This window comes from Bubalus kerabau, chromosome 18 (assembly GCF_029407905.1).
Source record: "Bubalus kerabau isolate K-KA32 ecotype Philippines breed swamp buffalo chromosome 18, PCC_UOA_SB_1v2, whole genome shotgun sequence".
Classification (NCBI taxonomy): domain Eukaryota; kingdom Metazoa; phylum Chordata; class Mammalia; order Artiodactyla; family Bovidae; genus Bubalus; species Bubalus kerabau.
Window position 1 is genome coordinate 39183328 of NC_073641.1, and position 24456 is coordinate 39207783.

The following is a 24456-nucleotide window of genomic DNA, read 5'->3' on the forward strand; positions in this document are numbered from 1 at the left end:
AACAAAAGAAGCACAATACTTGTAACACTGAAAACCACAAAACTTTTTCAGTGAAAGAAATTAAGACTTAACAAATAAAAAGGCATCCTATGCTCATACATCAGAAGACTTAATATTGTTAAGCTAGCTGCTGCTGCTGCTAAGTCGCTTCAGTTGTGTCTGACTCTGTGTGACCCCATAGACAGCAGCCCACCAGGCTCCCCCGTCCCTGGGATTCTCCAGGCAAGAACACTGGAGTGGGTTGCCATTTCTTTCTCCAATGCATGAGAGTGAAAAGTGAAAGTGAAGTCGCTCAGTTGTATCTGACTCTTCGCGACCTCATGGACTGCAGCCCACCAGGCTCCTCTGTCCATGGGATTTTCCAGACAAGAGTACTGGAGCGGGGTGCCATCGCCTTCTCCAGTTAAGCTAGCAATACTCCTCAAATTTATCTATAGATTCAAAGTAATTGCTGTCAAAATTGCAGCTGCCTGTTTACAGAAATAGACCAACAGAACCTAAAATTCATATGACAATGCAAGAACTCTACCATACTAAAACAACCTAAAAGAAAAACAAAGTTGGAAGACTCATGTTTCCCAATTTCAAACCTTACTACAAAGTTACAGTAATTGAAATAGTGTGATACTGGTATAAGGTGAGACACACAGGTTGACAGAATAAAACAGAGTTCAGAAATAAACTCTCATATTTACATTCAATTGATTTTTGACAAGGTGTCAAGACCATTCAATGGGAAAATAAGTCTTTCAAGATGCGGTAATGGCACAACTGGATAGTCATATAGAAGAATGAAGCTGGATCTGCACCTCATCGGTTCAGTTCAGTCGCTCAGTCATGTCTGACTCTTTGCGACCCCATGAATTGCAGCACGCCAGGCCTCCCTGTCCAACACCAACTCCTGGAGTTCACTCAAACTCATGTCTGTCGAGTTGGTGATGCCATCCAGCCACCTCATCCTCTGTCGTCCCCTTCTCCTCCTGCCCCCAATCCCTCCCAGCATCAGAGTCTTTTCCAATGAGTCAACTCTTCGCATGAGGTGGCCAAAGTATTGGAGTTTCAGCTTTAGCATCATTCCTTCCAAAGAATACCCAGGATTGATCTCCTTCAGAATGGACTGGTTGGATCTCCTTGCAGTATAAGGGACTCTCAAGAGTCTTCTCCAACATCACAGTTCAAAAGCATCAATTTTTCTATGCTCAGCTTTCTTCACAGTCCAACTCTCATATCCATACATGACCACAGGAAAAACCATAGCCTTGACTAGACGGACCTTTGTTGGCAAAGTAATGTCTCTGCTTTTGAATATGCTATCTAGGTTGGTCATAACTTTCCTTCCAAGGAGTAAGCGTCTTTTAATTTCATGGCTGCAGTCACCATCTGCAGTGATTTTGGAGCCCAAAAAGATAAAGTCTGACACTGTTTCCATTGTTTCCCCATCTATTTCCCATGAAGTGATGGTGCAAAAAAAAAAAAACCCTCAAAATGTATCAGACTTAAAGAGCTGAAACTAAACATAGGTGTAAATCTTCATGACCTCGAATCAGGAAATGGTTTCTTAAATTATGATACCAAAAGCACAAGCAACCAAAGGAATAAAACAGATGAAGTCAGACATCAACAAAATGAAAAGCTTTTGTGCTTCAAGGATACTATCAAGAAAGTGAAAAGATAATCCACAGAATGGGAGAAAATATTTGCAAATCATATATCTGATAAGGGACATGAATCCAGATTATATTAAAAACTTAGTAATTTAAGAATAAAAAGATAATCCAATTTAAAAATGGGCAAAAGATTAGAATAAACATTCCTCCAGAGATTTATATAAATGACCAATAAGTATATGAAAAGATGCTCAAAATCATCAGTCATTAGGGAAATGTAAATTAAAGCCACAATGAGATACCACTAGGATGGCAGTACTCAGACAGACAATAAGAAGTATTAGACAGGATGCAGAGAAAATATAAACCTCAAATAGTGTTAATGGAAAAGTAAAACTGGAGCCTCTTTGGAAAAGTCTAGCAGTGCCTATGTATCTACTCAGAGGAAATGAAAACACAGAAGCTTTATTCATAATGGCCAAAAGGTGAAAACATCCCAAATGTCCGTCAACTGACAAGTTAATTAAAATGTGGTATACCCACACAATGGAATATTATTTGACCATAAAAAGCAATTAAGTACTCATACATGCTACAACATGGATGACCAAGTGAAAGATGCCTGGTACAAAAAAGCCACACTGTAGGATTTCACTTATGTGAATAAGGAAATTCACAGCAACAGAAAGTGGATAGCGGTTGCCATGGGCTGGGGGAAGGCAAGAATGGTGAGTGACTGCTAATCTGAGGGAGACAAAAATGCTCTGGAACTACATAGTGATGATCGTTGTACAACTTTGTGAATATACTAAAAAACCATTTAATGTTTACCACTGTACACTTTAAAAGAGTGAATGTCATAGTTTTTGAGAATGTGAAATAGTCTTTGAATCTTTTTAAACTAGTTCAGATGAGCAACTTAACTTATCAGCAAACACTTGCTAAAAACCTACTCTGGGCAAAACACTTCATAAGGTACCACAGGCAGATCCTACCCTCAAAAAGAGTTTTTATAATTTGATTGATAATATAATGTGAAAGTGAAACAAAATAAACTGTAGTTTGAGACACAATGTGAAAATGTAACAAGTTAGCATATAACTTACATAACGAACTCCTACAGAGAGGTATGTATTAGAAAAAGAAGAGATCATACGAATTGGCGCAAGAACAAAGAGAGAAAAGATAAGCTTGAAAAAACACAAACCAACCACCCTATGCTATCTCCCTCCATTAGCCTCCAAAACCACTAAGATCTTGAGAGAAAGAAGGTAGGATTCAGATAGATGTACAAAAAAGAGATAAATGGTTTTGATTAAAAGGTGTGAAGCAGGAAAATGAGCTATCGAAATATAGTGATCATATTTGTGTGTACTGTATATATACTGCCACACACAGCAGTACAAAACAATACCTTTAGAAGCATAATTAACTTAAGAAAACAGATTAGTTAAGTTCCTTGTATAAGTTGAGTTATTATTTGGGATACTTCACTTGATTTGGGGTATACAGACAAGTTGTGTTGTGAAGAAGTAGTAGTGAAGTCCCTCAGTCATGTCCGACTCTTTGAGACCCCATGGACTGTAGCCTACCACACTCCCCCGTCCACGGGATCTTCCAGCCAAGAGTACTGGAGTGGGTTGCCATTTCCTTCTCCAGAGGATCTTCCCCACCCAGGGATTGAACCTGGGTCTCCCACATTGTGGGCAGACGCTTTACCGTCTGAGCCACCAGGGAAGTTGTGAAGAAGAACTTAGCATATTTCAATACCAGATGAAATTGAGTTGATTTGATAACTTTGTTTCAAATATCTTCCAGTAATTCTGTCACAAATTAGCAGACTTTGAAATGGCAACCCACTCCAGGATTCTCACATGGAAAATCCCATGGACGGAGGAGCCTGATTGGCTACTGTCCATGGGGTCGCAAAGAGTCAGAGACGACTGAGTGACTTCACTTCACTTGACAAGTATATTTTTCATCAAATCACACAATTCAAAAAGTAGCTGTCAACTAGTTAAAATAATAAATATTTGCTGAGGACTTACTATTAAGTGCATAGCACTATTCCAAGCATTTTACACATGACTTTTAAACAAGCATTTTACACATGACTTTTAAAGAGTGTGTATTCAACATATACAAAATAAAGCCATCTGACTTTTGAGTAAACTTTTTAAACATAAGGCACTGCTAGGACCAGATCAGTCAGTTTGTCATTTTTTATTTTACTCTAGGTAGTGCTGCCAACTTGTATTTGTTTTTAACTTCAATTTTTCTCACCAATTCTTTCTGCCAAATTCATTTGTAGTATCTGCTCCTCTTCTTTCCTCAATTCTACAGTCTCTGTAGTATTCAGAAACTCCACTCCATCCTTCTGTATTAACATACCTCTCCTTTCTACTAGTAGTTTTAATTCTAACTCATTAATAACTCTGCCCACCATGGTTCCTTGATCCTTCATGCCTCACAGCTGTTTTCACAGAATAGGAAAAAATAAAATAAAGCTAGGGCGAGAGGAGGGAAGAGGCATATCTTACACAGCCATGTAAATCTGAGAGGGAGGCTGGAAAAAAAAGTCCTAGCATCAAATGCCTACAATTCATTGCTGAGAGCACAGTAGTTATTAAATTAATTATTGCAGAAGATTAAAAAGCCTAAAGGACTAACTAATACAGAAACTTATAAAACTTACCCTACATCTCCATAAAAGGGTTATATCAAAAGTCTGAAAAAGTTCCCTAGATGATTCTGACATGCCATCTCTCTAATTACAAAAAAAAAAAAAAGTACATTTACTTAAATGTATTTAGATCCTAGAAAAGCACTCATTTTTATTTTGAAGCTGACCTAGTCAATTATTTTTGATAATTAAGTTTGATTCTTGCAGAATTATTCCTGTATATAATACTTTTTAAAAGCAAGCCTTAAATATATCTGTAATACAATCGTCTCATAAGCAAAGTAAACATAGTTCTCACTAAAGATCTCCTAATATGTATGCATTTAGAATAAAACCAACTTAAAGAAGCGGTCTTCAGATTAAGCTGGATTGACAATACATCAGAAAGGCCCTAAGACAGCCTATTACGATAGAAAATTGTCATATAAGAACATTCATTTTGTTTTCCTAAGTTTATAGTAATATAGTCAATACACTGGAAAACAAAGCTTTAAGAAGAAATGGTATTATTATCTATTATCTTCTAGTAATTCAAACCAAGTAAGATTAAAAAAAAAAAAAAAAACACAACTACTTTTAACCTTGATTTAAGACTGTAAGGCAATGGCACCCCACTCCAGTACTCTTGCCTGGAAAATCCCATGGGCGGAGGAGCCTGGTGCACTGCAGTCCATGGGGTCGCGAAGAGTCGGACAGGACTGAGCGACTTCACTTTCACACATTGGAGAAGGAAATGGCAACCCACTCCAGTGTTCTTGCCTGGAGAATCCCAGGGATGGGAGCCTGGTGGGCTGCTGTCTATGGGGTTGCACAGAGTCGGACACGACTGAAGCGACTTAGCAGCAGCAGCAGCAGCAGGAGAGATATTTTAGGTCAGCTTTGAAAGTCATTTTCAAATAGCCATTAGTATCTATAACAATTTGACCAAGTCACTAAAATTGTTTAATATCCATTCATCCAAAATGTGGAAAGTGATACAGGGATAGATTGTATTCTTTTTAAACAGCCAAAAGTTACTCAACTTATGTTGGCTTTAAAAGCTATAAGCTAATTCTAACTTGTATATCTATATCAGAACTATAATAATAAATTGAATAGTACCTTGGATATTCTCAGTTAATAAAGAAATTCTAGGATTTCAACACAGTTTTAACCTTAAATTTTATATATCCTTTAAAAAAATCTACATAGATTTAGAAATGTTGTCCTCATAAAAATAATTCTCTAACAGACCAATTAATAATTATGCACATTGCCAAAGAAAAGCTTAATGTCGTCTCAGCTCTGAGAACCTGAATGAAGTACTAGGACTCCCACATCTACCACACACCTGAATGTCCCACTGACAAGCTTAAAACCGTAGTATCATCTCCCTCCCTTACGCCATATCTCCATCTTTTAATTCTTATAACCTTCTCCTCTTATATTCCAGATCTTAGTGAGTGGAACCTTCATACTTCAAGGTCCACAAATATGAAACTTGAGAATCAATCCTCAACTCTTTTCATTCTCCATTACTCAAATGACCTACATATAAACACCAAACTGTATGCAGGCTAATTTCTTAATTTTCACTGTGGATTTCCCCTTCCACATTTTCACAGTCCTAACTGAGAACTTCATCAATTCCTAGATGTCCTCCCTAGCCTTTTTTCTATCTCCTATCTAATCTCTGTATTGCTGCCAAAATCTTTTGCAAATACAAAATATATTTTGTTACTAAGTAATTTCTTGGTTTTCCAACATCTTTAAAATAAACAGAATTTTTAAAAGCATATACATTGATCCATAATCTAGACTCAGCCCCTTTCTGCAGCTTCAAATCTTTTTGGAATATTCCTTTTCCAACCCTATGCTCCAATAATCTAACCATCTGCAGTTTCTACAATCAAACTGTTGCCCCAGACTCCCAAGTCTAATTAATGGCTTGCTAAACACAGTTTATATACCATCTCTAGTCTAAATTAGATAACCCCTCTCAGTGCCCTTACTGTATCCTCTTTGTTAATCTTGATATTATAACAAATTCTTTATCTGTCTTTTATTAGACTGTTAAGATCCTTGAAGGCAAGGATGAAGAATTTTATTTCACCACTGGTAATGCCTTATAGTTTCTGCGACAGAGGAAACACCTGACGTTTGATGAACAAGAGAATGAATATGAAATCCCAGCCAAGTCCACATCACACTAGATACTTCATATCTCAAATATTAAGTCTACCCACGCACCTGTGGGCTTCCCTCATAGCTCAGTTGGTAAAGAATCTGACTGCAACGCAGGAGACCCAGGTCCTATCCCTGGGTTGGGAAGATACCCTGGAGAAGGAAATGGCAACCCACTCCAATATTCTTGCCTAGAGAATCCCATGGACAGAGAAGCCTGGTGGGCTACAGTCAATGGGGTCACAAGAGTCGGACACAACTTGGCAACTAAACTACCACCACCTCGCACCTATGGTACCTTATTTTTTACAAAGGAGGCAAAAATATTCAATGGGGCAAAGACAGCCTCTTCAATAAGTGGTGCTGGGAAAACTGGACAGCTACATGTAAAAGAATGAAATTAGAACACTGCCTAACACCATACACAAAGATAAACTCAAAATGGGTTAAAGACCTAAATGTAAAACCAGAAACTATATAACTCTTAGAGGAAAACATAGGCAGAACACTCGATGACATAAATCAAAGCAAGATCCTCTATGACCCACCTCCTAGAGTAATGGAAATAAAAACAGAAGTAAACAAATGGGACCCGAATAAACTTTTAAAAGCTTTTGCACAGAAAGGAAACTATAAGCAAGGTGAAAAGACAACCCTCAGAATGGGAGAAAATAATAGTGAACGAAACAACTGACAAAGGATTAATTTCCAAAATATACAAGCAGCTCATACAACTCAATACCAGAAAAACAAGCAAACCCAATCAAAAAGTGGGGAAAAGACCTAATAGACATTTCTCCAAAGATGACAAACAGAGGGCTAACAAACACATGAAAAGATGCTGAATATCGCTCATTATTAGAGAAATGCAAATCAAAACTACAATGAGATATCACCTCACACCAGTCAGAATGGCCATCACCAAAAAGTCTATAAACAATAAATGTTGGAGAGAATGTGCAGAAAAGGGAACCCTCCTGCACTGTTGGTGGGAATGTAAATTGATAAAGCCACTACGGAAGACAGTATGGAGATTCCTTAAAAAACTAAGAACAAAACCACCAGATTACCTAGCAATGCCACTCCTAAGCATGTGCCCTGAGGAAACCAAAACTGAAAAAGACACACGTATCCCAATGTTCACTGCAGCACTACTTACAATAGCTAGAACATGGAAGCAACCTTGATGTCCTACAACAGATGAATGGATAAAGAAGTTGTCATGCACACACACAATGGAGTATTACTCAGCCATCAAAAGGAATGCATTTGAGTTGGTTCTAATGAGGTGGATGAACCAAGAGCCTATTATACAGAGTGAAGTAAGTCAGAAAGAGAAAGATAAATATCATATAGTAATGCATATATAAGGAATCTAGAAAGATGGTACCAAAGAATTTATTTGCAGGGCAGCAATAGAAAGACAGAGAGAACAGACTTATGGACACTGGGAGAGGGGAGGAGAGGGTGAGATGTATGGAGAGTAACATGGAAACTTATATTACCATACGTAACATAGATAGCCAATGGGAATTTGCTGTGTCTCAGGAAACTCAAGACAGGGGCTCTGTATCTACCTAGAGCGGTGGGAGAGGGAAGGAGATGGGAAGGAGGTTCAAGAGGGAGGGGACAAATGTATACCTACAGCTGACTCATGTTGAGGTTTGACAGAAAACAACGAAATTCTGTAAAGCAAATGTCCTTCAATTAAAAAATAAATTTAAAAAGAGAGAAGCAAAAGAAAGAAGAAAAGGAAAGATATACCCATCTAAATGCAAAAAGAAAAAAAATATATTAAGTCTAAGTAATAGGACTTACCAAAGAACTAATTTTTCTTTTCAGTAAATGGCAACCTACTCCAGTATTCTTGCCTAGGAAATCCCATGGACAGAGGAGCCTGAGCCTGGCAAGCTATAGTCTGCTGCTGCTGCTGCTAAGTCACTTCAGTTGTGTTCGACTCTGTGAGACCCCATAGACAGCAGCCCACCAGGCTCCCCCGTCCCTGGGATTCTCCAGGCAAGAACACTGGAGTGGATCACCATTTCCTTCTCCAATGCATGAAAGTGAAAAGTGAAAGTGAAGTCACTCAGCCGCGTCCGACTCTTAGCGACCCCATGGACTAAAGCCTACCAGGCTCCTCCATCCACGCAAGAGTGCTGGAGTGGGGTGCCATTGCCTTCTCCGGCAGGCTACAGTCTATGGAGTCACAAAGAGTTGGACACAACTGAAACAACTGATCTAAAATCTAAAATCTACTTAAGGCTTTTCTGCAGATAAAAAACTGATGACGTCTTAAGTAAACTATATCTCTAGGACCTGCTTACTCTCTTCTTTCATTTATCTAAATTTCTTTTTTTCCCCTTTGCTTTATATTTTTATTAGTCCATAAAAATCCTAAAACCTGAGAACTCTCAGTTTACATTGAAGAAATGGGCTTAATGACTGGTCTAAATGTTACTTGGCTAGTAGCTAGTTTAGACTAGATTCTATGCAAATTTCACTATACAAGACCTCCAAATGCTAACAGTTTGAAAAATTCATAAATTTTACTATGAAATTCAAAAATATATTGAAAAGAGACCACAGCCACAACAGTAGAGAAGAAAAACATTTAAATGATCTAAGAATAATCTTAATAGGAAAGAGGAATCTATATAAAACAAACAAATTCACTGAATAAAAACATGAATGAAAATAAAGATTAAGAAAGAGTAAACTATTTTTCAAAATACATATAAAGAGCCATACAAAGGTTCAAACCTTTTGCCTAACTAGAACCAATGGGATTCTACCCTAAATGAATAAGGCCCCCAAAGGGGGAAAAATGTACATATAAAGATGTTCCACTACCTCATTTTTGTACAGAAAAGAGGTGATAGCAAGTAAAATGTCCAAAGTAGAATGACTGACAAAATTATGGTTCACCCACTGACAAAGTGTTGGGTAACTTTTTAAATATTTATGAACACTATGTAAAAAATTAGGAAAACCTTTATCATACAACCTTAAGAGAAAACAGGACTAGGTGCATATATTTATACCATAAACACATATTTAACCAGAATTACCTTCATATACGTATTTTTATTAAAAACCTAGTACTTCTGGCTCCCAAGAAATCTAAGGGAATGGAGAGTTGTTTAAGCATGAAATTTTTATAAAGAAAATTAAAATTTTGGTGGCTATCCTCTAGTTGAAAACAGAATCACTAAAACCATATGATAGCAGAGGTAGCAACACAGCTCAACAGCGAGATGGCATATTAGAGATTCAGATACTGAACTTCACCCTAGGACAGTCGCTCAGTCGTGTCCAACTCTTTGGGACCCCATGAATTGCAGCACGCCAGGCCTCCCTGTCCATCACCAACTCCCAGAGTTCACTCAAACTCACGTCCGTCCAGTTGGTGATGCCATCCAACCATCTCATCCTCTGACATCCCCTTCTCCTACTGCCCCCAATCCCTCCCAGCATCAGAGTCTTTTCCAATGAGTCAACTCTTCGCATGAGGTGGCCAAAGTACTGGAGTTTCAGCTTTAGCATCAGTCCTTCCAAAGAAATCCCAGGGCTGATCTCCTTCAGAATGGACTGGTTGGATCTCCTTGCAGTCCAAGGGACTCTCAAGAGTCTTCTCCAACACCACACTTCAAAAGCATCAATTCTTTGGCGCTCAGCTTTCTTCACAGTCCAACTCTCACATCCATACATGACCACTGGAAAAACCATAGCCTTGACTAGACGGACCTTTGTTGGCAAAGTAATGTCTCTGCTTTTGAATATGCTATCTAAGTTGGTCATAACTTTCCTTCCAAGGAGTCAGCGTCTTTTAATTTCATGGCTGCAATCACCAACTGCAGTGATTTTGGAGCCCCAAAAAAAAGTCTGACACTGTTTCCACTGTTTCCCCATCTATTTCCCATGAAGTGATGGGACCAGATGCCATGATCTTTGTTTTCTGAATGTTGAGCTTTAAGCAAACTTTTTCACTCTCCTCTTTCACTTTCATCAAGAGGCTCTTTAGCTCCTCTTCACTTTCTGCTATAAGGGTGGTGTCATCTGCATATCTGAGGTTATTGATATTTCTCCCGGCAATCTTGATTCCAGCTTGTGCTTCTTCCAGTCCAGCATTTCTCATGATGTACTCTGCATATAAGTTAAATAAGCAGGGTGACAATATACAGCCTTGATGTACTCCTTTTCCTATTTGGAACCAGTCTGTTGTTCCATGTCCAGTTCTAACTGTTGCTTCCTGACCTGCATATAGGTTTCTCAAGAGGCAGGTCAGGTGGTCTGGGATTCCCATCTCTTTCAGAATTTTCCACAGTTTACTGTAATCCACACAGCCAAAGGCTTTGGCATAGTCAATAAAGCAGAAGTAGATGTTTTTCTGCAAGTCTCTTGCTTTTTCCACGATCCAGTGGATGTTGGCAATTTGATCTCTGGTTCCTCTGCCTTTTCTGAAATCAGCTTGAACATCTAGAAGTTCATGGTTCACGTATTGCTGAAGCCTGGCTTGGAGAATTTTGAGCATTACTTTACCAGTGTGTGAGACAAGTGCAACTGTGCAGTAGTTTGAGCATTCTTTGGCATTGCCTTTCTTTGGGATTGGAATGAAAATTGACCTTTTCCAGTCCTGTGGCCACTGTTGAGTTTTCCAAATTTGCTGGCATATTGAGTGCAGCACTTTCACAGCATCATCTTTCAGGATTTGAAATAGCTCAACTGGAATTCCAGTCACAAGCATGTTGTAATTTATAAGTCATTTTAAATTCTAGTGTTTAGGCCCCGTTACCTTGATAGTGAGGACATACAATGGCACTTTGAAATAAGCTAAAAACCATGAATAACTGGAAATGACTGAAGAACTGTAATACCTCTCTCTCTATCCCACCAACACCTCCCAAGTCCTAATATGCATATCTGGATTATGCAGGTCATTTTAGCCCTGAGCCTATTAAATTGTCCCTTAGCACTGAGGATGAAGTCTAAACTAATACTTGAAATCAGGAGCAAAACTGTTGTGGGAACAAAATAGAAAGAACTCAGAAACACTTTTGTACATAGACCTTCCTCTTTTCCAGCCAAACAAACCTAACTGTCCAACTGCAAGCAGTTAAATCACATAATTCTTTGCTTTAAAGGCTGCCCTTCCAGTGGTCTCTTCCTTCTATCTAATTGAACATTTAGCAAGCCCCATCTATCATCTGTCACTCCAGTCAATCCTTTATCTCAAAACTGTAACACAATTCAAATTCATGTATTCAACTGTCTGCTGAATGCTTACTATGTGCAAGCCACCACAAACTCAATACCCAGGCAAGGTTCTAGGTCAGTCTTTGTCAACAGCCTTTGTATTGATCCTACTTTCTCAAGAACATGGCAATTAGCACTAGAGCAAAATATAGCACCTATTATTTCTTTAGTTAGAAATTCTAGATACAGTGAAGAAAATGTTTACTTCATTTTTCAAGATAGCATCACATTTTAAGATACCCTTCACAAGAGATACTCAGGGTTATTTAAATCAGTAACTAAGCAGACCCTCCTGTTCCAACTGGGGAATAAGAAGATAACTTTTTTCTAAGAAGAAACATTGTAAGCTTATAAAAAACCATAAGCAACAACTTCCAAACTCATAGACAAATAATACAGCTACAATATATGACTCTTGCCATTAAAAATGTTTGCATGCATAACAACTGAATGGTACCATATCCCCACTGCTTTTACTCCTTTAGTTTTGTTATCTGCAATAAAAGTGAAAATGCTATTCAAGTAAACTTGTTTTCACAGTAATAGGAAAGTCAATTAAAAAGCTTCCTTTGCTCCTACATTCTCATTTTCTTTTTAATTCAGACTCTGCTCCTGAACACATAAACACACGATAGTTAAATGAATGTACAAATCTATGAAATATAGTGCTCTAAAAGTAAGAAAAAACTGTTCTACTTGATACACTAGGCTCTAAAGAGGTCCTGGATTTTAGATATGGGAATGGGTACAGAAGACATTCACATTTAAGCTATAAAACATGAATGTTACTGAAAATGATACCTTAATTTTAAATATCAGAGCCCAAACATATGAGCAAAAAGTATCCTAACACTAAATATATATTTTGCAATTACCTCTAAATCTTTCTTAAAATGCTATGTTATTTCACTCAACTAGGTGTATGCACATGCCCACTCTCAGAATCAAATGTTTAAGGAGGGATGGATTCAAGTGATACTCAGATATACCATGTCAGAACATGGTAAACAACTCATTTGGAGATACACTAAAGAAGAAGGATCAAGTATTATCAGCAAGTTTCTAGTTTAGGCAACTTGAGTTAATGATGGGAACACTAACCTACTCCACATAGTTCTAAGAACAGTTTTTCTTTTTGAGTGGGAGGGGGTAAGGGTAGGGAAGAACTGACAAATGAGTTCAGATTTCTATACTACTTCTGAATTTATAGTTTGTATGGGACATCAGGAGGTGCCTAGTAAGACAGCTGGATCTGTCTCAGAAGAGAATTCTATTCTACAGATAAGATTTGTGAGTGATCACCATGTAAAAAAGTTTAATAAATAGATTAAATCAATAGGAAGAGAGAACAGAATGAAGGCTGAACAACCACCCTGGGGACACCAATATTTAAGGAGTGGGCAGAGATGGAAGAGTTAGCAAAAAGATCTACAAACGAGAGAATGATATCCCTGAACCCAAGAGAGAACGCTGTTTCAAAAAGTGAGGGGTGAGGGGGAACAAAACAGGTGGTCAAATAAAATGACCCTTCTTTTCTCATTATCTGCTCCAACTTCCAGTAAATAGCACTACTTTAAGCATTAGAAGAGAAGCAATGACTCGTTCTTCACTATAACCTATGCTCTATTTTTAGTTTAAACAACAAACCTGAAACCAACAAAATGTAAACTCAATTTCTGGCTGTAAACTCACCACTGTTTGAGCTGCTATGTGCTGCTATGTTCAAAATACATGAAGTTACCTATTTCAATTATGATGAAAAAGAGGCCAAGGTCTATTTTACCTACTTGGTAGAGCATCTAACCTAACAGAATTAACTAGTATAAATAAATGCCACTCGAGAGTAATGTAAATCACAACATTTCTGGTGTTGAGGGGTGAAAATGTGAAAGTGTTAGTCATTCAGTTGTGTCCATGACCCCACGAACTGTAGCCCGCCAGGTTCCTGTGTCCATGGAATTCTCCAGGCAAGAATACTGGAGTTGGTAGCCATCTGCTTCCTTGAGGGATCTTCCTGACCCACGGATTGAACCTAGGTCTCCTGCACTGCAGGCAGATTTTATACCATCTGAGGGGTAAATATGGGAAAGGAAGATTGTGTCCAATAACAAAGCAGCTGCAAGATCTGAGACAAATATCTAAAACTGTTCGAAGTATTTTTCAACAAGGTGGTACCAAAGTGGTAGAGTACATTAAATTCAATTTCAAAACTCAGATACCAACAAACTATTAATACATGCAACAACATGGATGGATCTCAAAAGCTTTATGCTAAGAGAAAGAAACCAGACACAGAAGCCTACATATGTATGATTCCACTTATGTGACAGTCTAGAGAATATATAACTATAGGAACAGGAATTTAGATCTGGCTGCCAGGAATTAGAGTAGGGGTGAGATATTGATCACAAAAAGATATAAGGGAACTGCTAGAGGTGATGAAAATATTATGTCTCTACTAAAGGTAGTAGTTTCAAGATAATGTTTCTCAAAACTCAAACTGTACAGGAGCAATAGTGAATTTTATTGTGTAAATGCTGAAGCTGAAACTCCAGTACTTTGGCCACCTCATGCGAAGAGTTGATTCATTGGAAAAGACTCTGATGCTGGGAGGGATTGGGGGCAGGAGGAGAAGGGGATGACAGAGGATGAGATGGTTGGATGGCATCACTGACTTGATGGATGGGAGTCTGAGTGAACCCCGGGAGTTGGTGATGGACATGGAGGCCTGGCGTGCTGCGATTCACGGGGTCGGTCACAAAGAGTCGGACACGACTGAGCAACTGAACTCAACTGAACTGACTGATACCTGAATAAGCCTAACTGAGACAGAGGATGAGATGGTTTGATAGCATCACCGACTCAATGGACATGAATTTGAGCAAATTCCAGGAGATAGTGGAGGGCAGAGGTTGCAAAGAGTCGGACACCACTTGGCAACTGAACAACAAGTCTTACTTAAAAAAAATTCAGTCACCATATCATTATTTCATTTAAATAACATTTTTAATGCTCTGTTCTAATTACAGTTGACTTATCTAAATTATTAGACATAATATTTAAATTAGCAAAGAAAATAATAACTACAATAAACCAATCTTAAGCTTGAAACAAGGTATTTAGATACTTTCCCTCTTACAATAAATCGCAGTTATCTTACTTGCAATTCTGCTACCCAGGGGAGCAAAACAAAAGCCCTTTCCTATGTTTTACACTCCTAACAGCCAAAAAAAGAACTTTTAGGTTTTCCTTTATATATGTTTCATACAGATTGATTGGGATGTATGTAAACACTATCATACAGTTTAATTCTAATTAATTGGTTCAACAAAAATGTAATGAATACCTACAACACAGGACAAGCACTGTGATGGTGTTACAGGCATAAAGATGGAAATAATAGTCTTCTTGCTTGCATACAGCTGATGGTTTAGTATGACTGAAGACAAAGGAACAAATTATTTTATCAAGAGATATAAGTAATAAACTGACAAATGCTATTAAATTAAATGACCAAGGAAACTTTCACAAAAAAGTTTGCTTTCTCCTTAAAAAAAAATTTCTGGTCACTGAGCTGATGTTTTGAGAAGTACCATATCTCTAGAATGAAGTAAGAATGCTAACACAAATATACATTTTCCAGTTAGTATCAAAATGCTTTTTCACCAGCAATATTCTGAACTTACGAAGATATCAGAATCTGAGGCCTTTTAAACTGAAATGGCAACCCACTCCAGTGTTCTTGCCTGGAGAATCCCAGGGACGGGGGAGCCTGGTGGGCTGCCGTCTATGGGGTCGCACAGAGTCAGACATGACCGAAGCGACTTAGCAGCAGCAGGAGCAGGTTTCATAAACATTAATAATACCAACTATATTCACCAAGCTATGTAAAAATATGCTTAGGAGGAGACACAGATTAAACAGACACTGACAGAAAGAGGGTGAGATACACAGAAGAGGGAAAGAGAATATTAATAGATTTAAATAAAAAGCATATATCATATGTGTCTTACAGGATAACCTGAAGTAACTTGAAGTAGGTTATGGCATAAATGTTGGATTTTTAATCTTTTTCAAAGGGAAAAAATGGTAAGAGTAGCTTTTAGGCCATTACATTTCAACTTTCCACCTTAAGAATTTTCTAAGACATAGGCAGAACCCTAGGAAAAAGCATCATGTTATGTGCGTCATTTTTTTTTTTTTTTTTTAAGAATAGTATTTTTTTTAATGGGAGTTAGGCCCATTATATACCCAGGTAACATTTCAATTTGATCATTACCAAAGAAAAACTAAATTACATATAGACTACACTCAGATCATCAATTTCTTTAGACAGAAACTGGCAACCCATAATCCTATCACACAAAGAAAACGAAAAGTAGATTTTAAACTCCTGAAAGGGTTAAAATAGATAAGCAACAAGGTATATGAGATAGCACAGGGAATTATACCCAGGAATTATATCTTATAATAACCCACAATGGAATATAATCTGCAAAAATACTGAAAATCAATATGCTATATATGCAAAATTAACAATATTGTAAATCAACTATACTTCAATTAAAAAATAAAACATAACAAATATAGGGGAAAACTAAGCAAAACAAAAGAAAAAAATAAAATCTTGAAAGAGTTGTCAAATAGCAGTGTTGAGAAAACTCAGTGATGTATTTCTTTACTAGGATTAATTTCAAGACCATGTTAGTTAACTAAAAAATTAAATACATCATTATAAAATTGGTATTTTTAGAGTAAACTCTAGTTTGAGTTTTAATAATTCCATTAGTGTTTCAAGCACTGCTAGTTTTTGAGGTATCTAGAACCAATGACTATTTAAAAAAAAAACAGTACTCATAAAGTACATATGCATTTCACTGGCACAAGACTAAAGAACTGAGAAGTACAGATGACCCAAATAAGCTCACTCTAACAAAAAGGAATCCACTTATTTCAAAATTATGTCAATGCTTCCAAATTTCTCAGGAGAGGTAAAAGTATACCAAAGTACTTTAACAAATAAATGTTACCAATTCCATGTTTTTGCATCCTGAAAAAGTTTTTCCTTTCTGCCAAAAGGTACATACATACAAAAAAAATTTTTAAGAGTCTGGTATATTATGTTAAATGCCATGCTATGCATATGTAAGATGGCAAAAAAAAAAAAAAAAAAAAAAAAAAAAAAAAACCTACATCAATTATGTTGAAAATTTAATGTATTCTTGAGAACACTTTTTAATGCTTAACATTTTGATAAGAAATAATTCAAGAATCACAACAATACTGTGAAAATAAATATTGTGGCTTTTCTACATTTTCAAAAAGTATAGCATGCATTATATTTAAACATCAATACTCTATTTAAATATATATTTGTACATGGAAACATCTTGCATATTTTATATGGTATGTTTTAAAAACTGTATCAAGTAATCAATCAGCTATAACTGACCAAAAAATTTTAGAATTCCTCTTTTCTAATTATCTTCAGGATCTCTTTATAAACTACACAAGAAAAACAAGTTTCACTATTTTATAACCAAGCCTACCTTTTTTATCAAGAAATAACAGACAAAAAGAAGTATTATAAATCTTGAAAAGGCAGCATGGTAGAATGGAATGACTAGATGTTTTAAAATCAAGACACATCTGAGTGGGATCCTATCTTTAATACCTGTTAGATTTGCCACCTTGGACAAATTATTAAACATGATGAGCTTCAACTTTCTTGTTTGTAAAGTGAGAACATTATCACTAACCTCATTGGATAGTTGGGAGGTTCAAAAAATCATGATAAAACAGTGTAGTGGTTAAGGCTAATGGGTAAAGCATCAACTTGAGTCCTTTCCCCACTTTCTGCCACTTGTTAGCTGTATGACCTTAGTCACTTAATCATTCTGTACCTCAGTTTTCTCATATATCTTAGAGTAATAAATATAACCAAACTCATACTGTACCTTAAAGAATTGAGAAAATCCATATAAAGTGCCTGGCACAGTCACTGGCACATGGGATTCACTCAGTAATACTACATATGACAAATGTAAGGCACTGACACAGTGCCTGAAACAAAAAAAGATCTTAAATCTTCATTTTCCTAAATGAAGTTCTAAATTACTTTTTTTTTTTTTACTATTTCTAAAACTCAAATTCACCCCTGAAGATAAATATTTGCCATTAAAGATGAGAAAAAGACTACTTCAAAGTCTATAAAGTTATTTACTAAAGGAATCCTCCTATAACTGTACGTAATGACAATAGCTCTGGAGTGAGTGCACAACTTCCCAAGCTGAGAACTTCAAAAGGATCCACATTCTTTGGCTACACAAATACTGGAATTTTTTAATAGTACGAGTCATACTTATTTATAGATTCATATACTGTGATACAATTGATCATATATATTTCTATGAATATATATGATCTCTACAGCTCAATTTTCTCTTTCTAGAAAGATGCTTTGACAATTTCAATTCAATATAAAAAACTTAAAAGTAAAAAATTCAGACATTAACAAACTCAAAATGAAAATACAAGGCAGTAAAGATTTCTTGATTTCAAAATTATTGAAATTACTATTAATGTATATAGCATATATAGTCTGAATTTTATTTTAGTTCTTTGCCTACAGTATATAATTTCCTTGACTACATGACTTTAAAGTATTGAATTAACTGAGGAACTAAAGAATAATATTAAGAATTTACTAAAACTAGAAATGTGGAATCCTAAATCCTTAAAAACAATATAAATCAGGCCAATTAGAGTAATTATAAGACAACAGACAATTTTCTGATATTTCTAGCCTCAGTTTCTTCATCTGTAAATGGTGGGTGATAACTGTTTCTATTTCATGAGCTTGTTAGAAGAATTAGAGTGGGGTCACCCATATGTAACACAATTCCTGGCAAATAAAAAGCCCTCGAAATCTTATCCAGTGGGCAATTCTGTATCAACAAATGATCTCTCCTACTAAATCACTTTGGGAATAGAAAGGAACCTGCTTTAAAATATAATGCAATCTGACAAAACTCAATTCATTAAAATTGACTCCAGATTTGATGCTTAAAATTGCTTTTAAATCAACTAAAAATGCTAATATTCCACTCTAGTCATTAAAAAATTGAATAAAAATAGAACTTTAAGAAGTCATTATTCACTACATATATAGTCAATTCACTTACACTCCTGAAGAGAGACATATGTAAATAAACTCAACCACTCAAACAGCAAACATATATACACAAAGGGAAGATACCTAACAGAAAAGTACTATTTTCATACCAGGAAAATACAACCAAAAGACAGGTATCATATCTCTCTATGGAGATGAGAAAAGCACCTTGGACTCAGATAATCGGGGAAAAAAAAAAAAAATCACAGATGGTATCAGTGTCAGCACTGAGCAATACCTAGCTTCATGACCAAAGCTCACACGTTACTTAAAGCAACATAATCGAATAAGAAACTATTAAGAGTCAGAGAATACCCTAATCTCCCACTGAGTCACTAAGTGAATCTACACAAATCACGTGGCCTCTGAGTTTTTTCATCAAAAAGTTGAAACCACACTGGTCATTCATCTTGCATAGGAATGAGAATATTTATGAATGAACTCAGGTCACCTTGAAAAAGAACTAATTTAAAAATACAAAGAATAATTACTGACAACTGCTAAAAATAGGAAAAGAACTTTCTTCAAAAAGTATATTTTAAAATGAGTTTTAAAAGCTATAGGAAACCATACATTACCACCAAAGCCAACTTAGTATCTCAGGATATTAAAATAAACATGTCAACTAACCACTTAGTTACTAGTTCTTAGTCAGTAATTTCCTATTCATTTTATAGCAAATAAACATGATAAATAGAACTGAAGTTACACATGTATGAAAAGAATTTTTATTTAACTCAGTCTTCTCAATCACTTTATATAAAACTGAAATCTTACATCATCTTAAAAATTTCAGAATTACCTACAAAGTATGCTTTACCTAATAAGCAATGGAGTGGGGAAATTTAAATGAAACTGTGTAAAACTCAAATTCTTTAGTTTTTATCTACTTTTTATTATTAATGTTTACACCTTATTTTGGGAGAGTAAAAATACTACCATAGAGCATACCAAAATATAACACAGATGTGTTCAAATGTTTAGACAGCAGTTTGATGGTGAACTGGTTACCAAAATATTAAATATGAAATTAGTTCAGGAAGTATTAGAAAATACATGTTTAAGTTGGGTAGCCTGGCTCCAAAGAAAGAAAGCTTCACATCTGAATTGGTACAGCTTTGCTCATATTATTTTTGAGATTCAATAATGATCATTATGCAGAAAACCAAAACTAAGTTTACTACCATACTGAAAACTCTCACTTTTCATCCTCAAAGAGAAATTGAAATTTCTTCAAATACAAGTCCTTTCTTCTTAAAGGTGGACAGTATTATAATGATCCCTAGCACAGGTTCAAAAAGCTTTCGAACAACTACAGTAAACAAATTTGTTGAATGGCTTTCAAAAGGAAACATCCGATACACTCATCTCAAAACACTAGAAGTAATTATTTACTATTCAACTTTAACTTGATTTACTAGACTTTCATGATATACTTCAAAACTATTTTCTTTTCAAGTAATTATTGTAAGTTACTAGTAACTTTGCAGACTCAAACGAAACAATAAACCATACTGCTGAAATTTCCTCTAGGTATACCATAAAGTATTTACCCAAATAATATAACTAGCACTGTAAGATCTATGGAATACTTAGAGCTGTTTCCTTCTGCTGAATTAAAAAAAAAAAAAAGAAAAGAAATACAAGATTAGCCCTGGTGAGTATTCCAACCAATACAGGAGAGTACAGCAGACTATTCATAATCTCTAGGGAAACAAATTATTCTTTCCAACTAAGTTATCAAGAATGTAAAGTTCAAGTTTAGGTTTTACTAAAGTTTCGCAATATCTTCTCCTTTAAAAATAACCTATTTAACTGGTTTGGACCAAGCAAAATATTGTCAACCTACTTAAAAGAAGTATTTATGCTATCTGAATGAAAGGTATCATACAACCTGTATTACTTACAGATTACCAAATATGTAGAACTAGGAAAATAAGGTCTAATAAGAACTAATTCACTATAATGCCAAAGTAACAACAACAAAATCAATCAGTATGACATACTGATTCAAACATGTGTAAGTAAGCTCCCTTTATAACTATAAAACGCTAAAGATAAGTTTTTCCTGTTGATGAAAACTGAGCAAGCAGAACTCCACTTTCCATCACCTTTAATTGAAGGATGTTCATCCCTTGACATACATCTCAGTATTTTACTTAAATAAAGTTGTAAAGACAATCACAGGTTCTTATCAGGGCCTTTTTCAACATTAATATTGAAGCCCTTACCCCGCCCCCTCACCCTCAAATCCTCCGCTTAAGAAATGAACTGTTCCTACCTTCCGTATTCTCCTCTCCCCCCCAAACCCTTCCCCAGTCCCCATTCGCGTGCCCCCCACCCAGTGTAGGCCTGAGGCCCTGTAGCAAACAGTGTCTAACAGGAGCAGGCAGCACAAAGACAGGAATGGGAGATTAGTGGGAGGGAGGGAGGCCGGGATTGGGGCTCAGCAGGAGCTTCAGGCTTTTTAAAATTCAAACTGCTCCCTGACCAATACAAATCACGGACACGCTACTGACTACTACACGGATTTATAGCATTAAAAACATGCCTAGTACGTGACAGCTATATTAACTTCACTCTTTCTAACATTTATCCATACGTTTGCAGGAAATGTGGAACAGTTTACTTTAAGCACAAGGCTAAACTCAAAAATCACCTTCAGAAAAGTTACTTATTCTACGACGACATAATTTAATGAGTTATAAAAAATTTGAACCAACGTAACACTCACTAATAAAACAAGGGACTTTGTTGATCAGTGTTGCTTCATTTTAACCAATGAAAGTTTTCCTTCAGTGAATATGAGACAAAGTATCAAAACAGTCTAACCCAGGAACAATTATTTTTCTATGCAACTTGTATGGCTGAGGACTTTTAAACTGGCTTTTCCCTTATACCAACCTACATTATCAACGCCTCCACAAACAAGCTCCAAGCACTTAACTTACTTGTGAGCTAGAATTTAAGATAAAATTGATATTTTTCTCCAGCATTTACAGATACATTTGACCTATTAAAATGACACCTCTCTCATTACACAGTCAAACATCATGGGCACAAACAGCCAATGACAATCCTGGGACCTCAAGAAGATCTGCCCTGACATGAAAGGATGGCACCTTCCACATTTTTTTTTAACCTCCCAGGGATTTTAAGCATAACTTCATTTCTGTCTTTTTAAAGAAAATTGGATGTACTTGTATCTCACCGCAATTCTCAGAACACTTAAAAACCTTTTTAAGCTTCTACACGTTTAGATCAGGAAGTACCTGAGTGTTTCACGTACAATCATTTAAAACTGTCCTTATATAACGCACACAAATATAAAGTGGCAGGGTAAACCTGTCAAGTACTTTATACTTGTCTCTGAATAAAAAGTCCATGTGCAACACACTGTCAAACAACAACATAAAAGCGCTTTGCGTGGGTGGGGGGGTCATATGCAGTGTCTACTATACTATGGTTTTCTGTATTAAATATTCATGTGGACGATTTAATTCTCCTTAAAAAGAAAATGAGTCTTTATTAACTTTCCAACGTCCAAACAAGTTTTACACAGGAAAAGAATTACCACTGGATCCGTGTCTGAGTATTTACATTTGTCTCACTAACTGAAACTACTTCCTCCCTTCATGGGGTCACAGGGGGAAGAAGGGGGGTTGTTTGTTTCACTGGGACGTTCCCCACTCCCGGACCAGGAAAGTTGTAAATATGGGGACGGTCAGGGCACATTTGCTGTTAGTTGTATTGTTTCCGCCTCCTCACTAGCTACAGCTCTTCTCCCGGGCGAGGCCTGTCACCGACCAGCAGTAGCTCCGCTCAGCCCGGAGCTCTCCTAATCCCCGAGCTCAAGTAGATTCCGCTGGCCCGCGGCCTGCACTCTCCGCCGGGCCTACGCCTCCCCGGCCGCCCGGCAGGAGCCCAGTCCCCGCCACCGGAGCCGGCCGGGAGAGGGTACAAAACCACCGCCACCCAGGGCGGCTGCCACCAGAGAGGAGCGAACTCTAGACTCGCCCGTGGCGGAGACCTGGGGCCGCTAAGGAAACGGCGGGGAGGGGAGCGAGGAGGAGAGACGCTGAGGACCTGGCGCCGCCGCCGCCGCCGCCGCCGAAATAAAGAGCAGGAATTTACCTGGGCGAATCGGCGTCTGAATCCAAGGGGAGGCCGAGGCCGCTGTGGCGAGAGACTATAATCCGGGCCGGGAGGGGGGGTGGCTACGGCTCCTCTTCCGTCTCCTCAGTGCGGGGAACATGTAGAGCCGGGGGGAGACCAGCCGAGAAGACAAATCGCTGCTTCTTCTTCCTCCTCCTCCTCCTTCTCCCACATAGAAACACTCACAAACACCCGACCAGGGGCCCGAGCTACCGGGGGGGCATCGCCGCCGGCCCGGGAACCAATCCTCCAGTCGGCGGGGGCGTCCCTCCCTGCGGCTTGGTGGTGTCGGGTGAGTCGGTACCGACGGAGGGAGGGGGGGGAGGGCGGGGGGGAAGGAGCCCTGTGTGTGTCTCTCTCTCGTTCCGTCTCTCCCTCTCAGAACAAAATGCCGACCGGAAGTGCAGCTGCAGGAATGACTCCCTCCGCCGGCGCCAAACACTAACAACCACCCCCTCTTCCCCACTCCACTTCCGCCACCGCCGCGCCGCCGCCGCCACTTGGGCTCGCGTCTTCGGCCGCGCCGCACTGCACAGCCCGCGCCGCTCAGCTCCGCACCGCACCTGGGGCCCGGAGGCGGCCGGCAGCGACGCGGCGGGGGTCTCTCCTCCGCGCCCTTCTCGTCGGGGCAACTGTGGACGTTGCCTTTTAGTGTCGATCCTGCGGAGCGGCGTTCTCGCTGTGGCACGGGCGGGCCGGGTCTTCTCGGTCTTTATTTTCCTGGAGGCCGGCCGGAGCGGGGCCTGAGCCTCAGTGGTGGTCGTGTGCGTGGGGGGCGCTCAGGCCCGGACCGGCTGCAGGCCACGCACGCCGCCCTAGCTGCTCGTCATTAGCTCTCGGGAGCCGAGCTCAGGGCGGCCACGTAGAGGACGCCCGCGATCCGACGGCGACCGAGCATTTTTTAAATGGTGTCTCTGCAGCGGGTGGATGGATGTATCGTATTGTACACTCTTCTCTCTTTTTGAGAGGCCGGACTTTACGCCCGTCTCTGCATTATTTCTGCGGAGTAAGGACGCAACCCTTGGCGGAGGCGAAGATTCTCAGCTGGATTGAATTGGAATCGTGTTTGTAATGCATTTATTTCTGGAAATATGTGGTCTTTTCTGGGCTCGCTTTTTGTTGGCGGTGGTTTTCGCTCTTGCCGAGCAGTCGGGATAAAGGCCTGTAGGCGACGCTGTTCGAGCGAGGAGCCGGCCTGCGGTGGGCCCGGAGCGCGCCCCATTCTAGGTGTGGGTGGAGCAGAGCGCGCGGGGAGAGCCGGTGGACTGCGGGCCTGAGGCCCGCCGATTTCAGACAACGTTTTCCTCTTTACGCTCGAAACAGAGGTCCTGACCAAGGCTGGAGTACAGATGCGATTCTGTGTACAGTACCGAGCCTTCTGTAGTCTCTTACTGAAACACCTGAAATAACTTTATCATACA

At 38.4% G+C, this 24456-nt stretch overlaps 1 protein-coding gene across 3 annotated transcripts in view; it reads right to left on the bottom strand.

Moving 5' to 3' along the window:
- The window catches only part of NIPBL (NIPBL cohesin loading factor), a 210066-nt gene extending 186446 nt beyond the window's left edge, over positions 1-23620 (bottom strand). The window contains exon 1 of one of the 3 annotated variants that reach the window (XM_055554416.1): positions 23599-23620. The gene's annotated coding sequence lies outside the window, so the exon portion shown is untranslated. Of the gene's footprint in view, positions 1-23014; positions 23337-23598 lie in introns of those variants that run through there. The other 2 variants (XM_055554415.1, XM_055554417.1) reach the window with 2 other exon arrangements.
- Between the last annotated feature and the right edge of the window lie 836 nt (positions 23621-24456).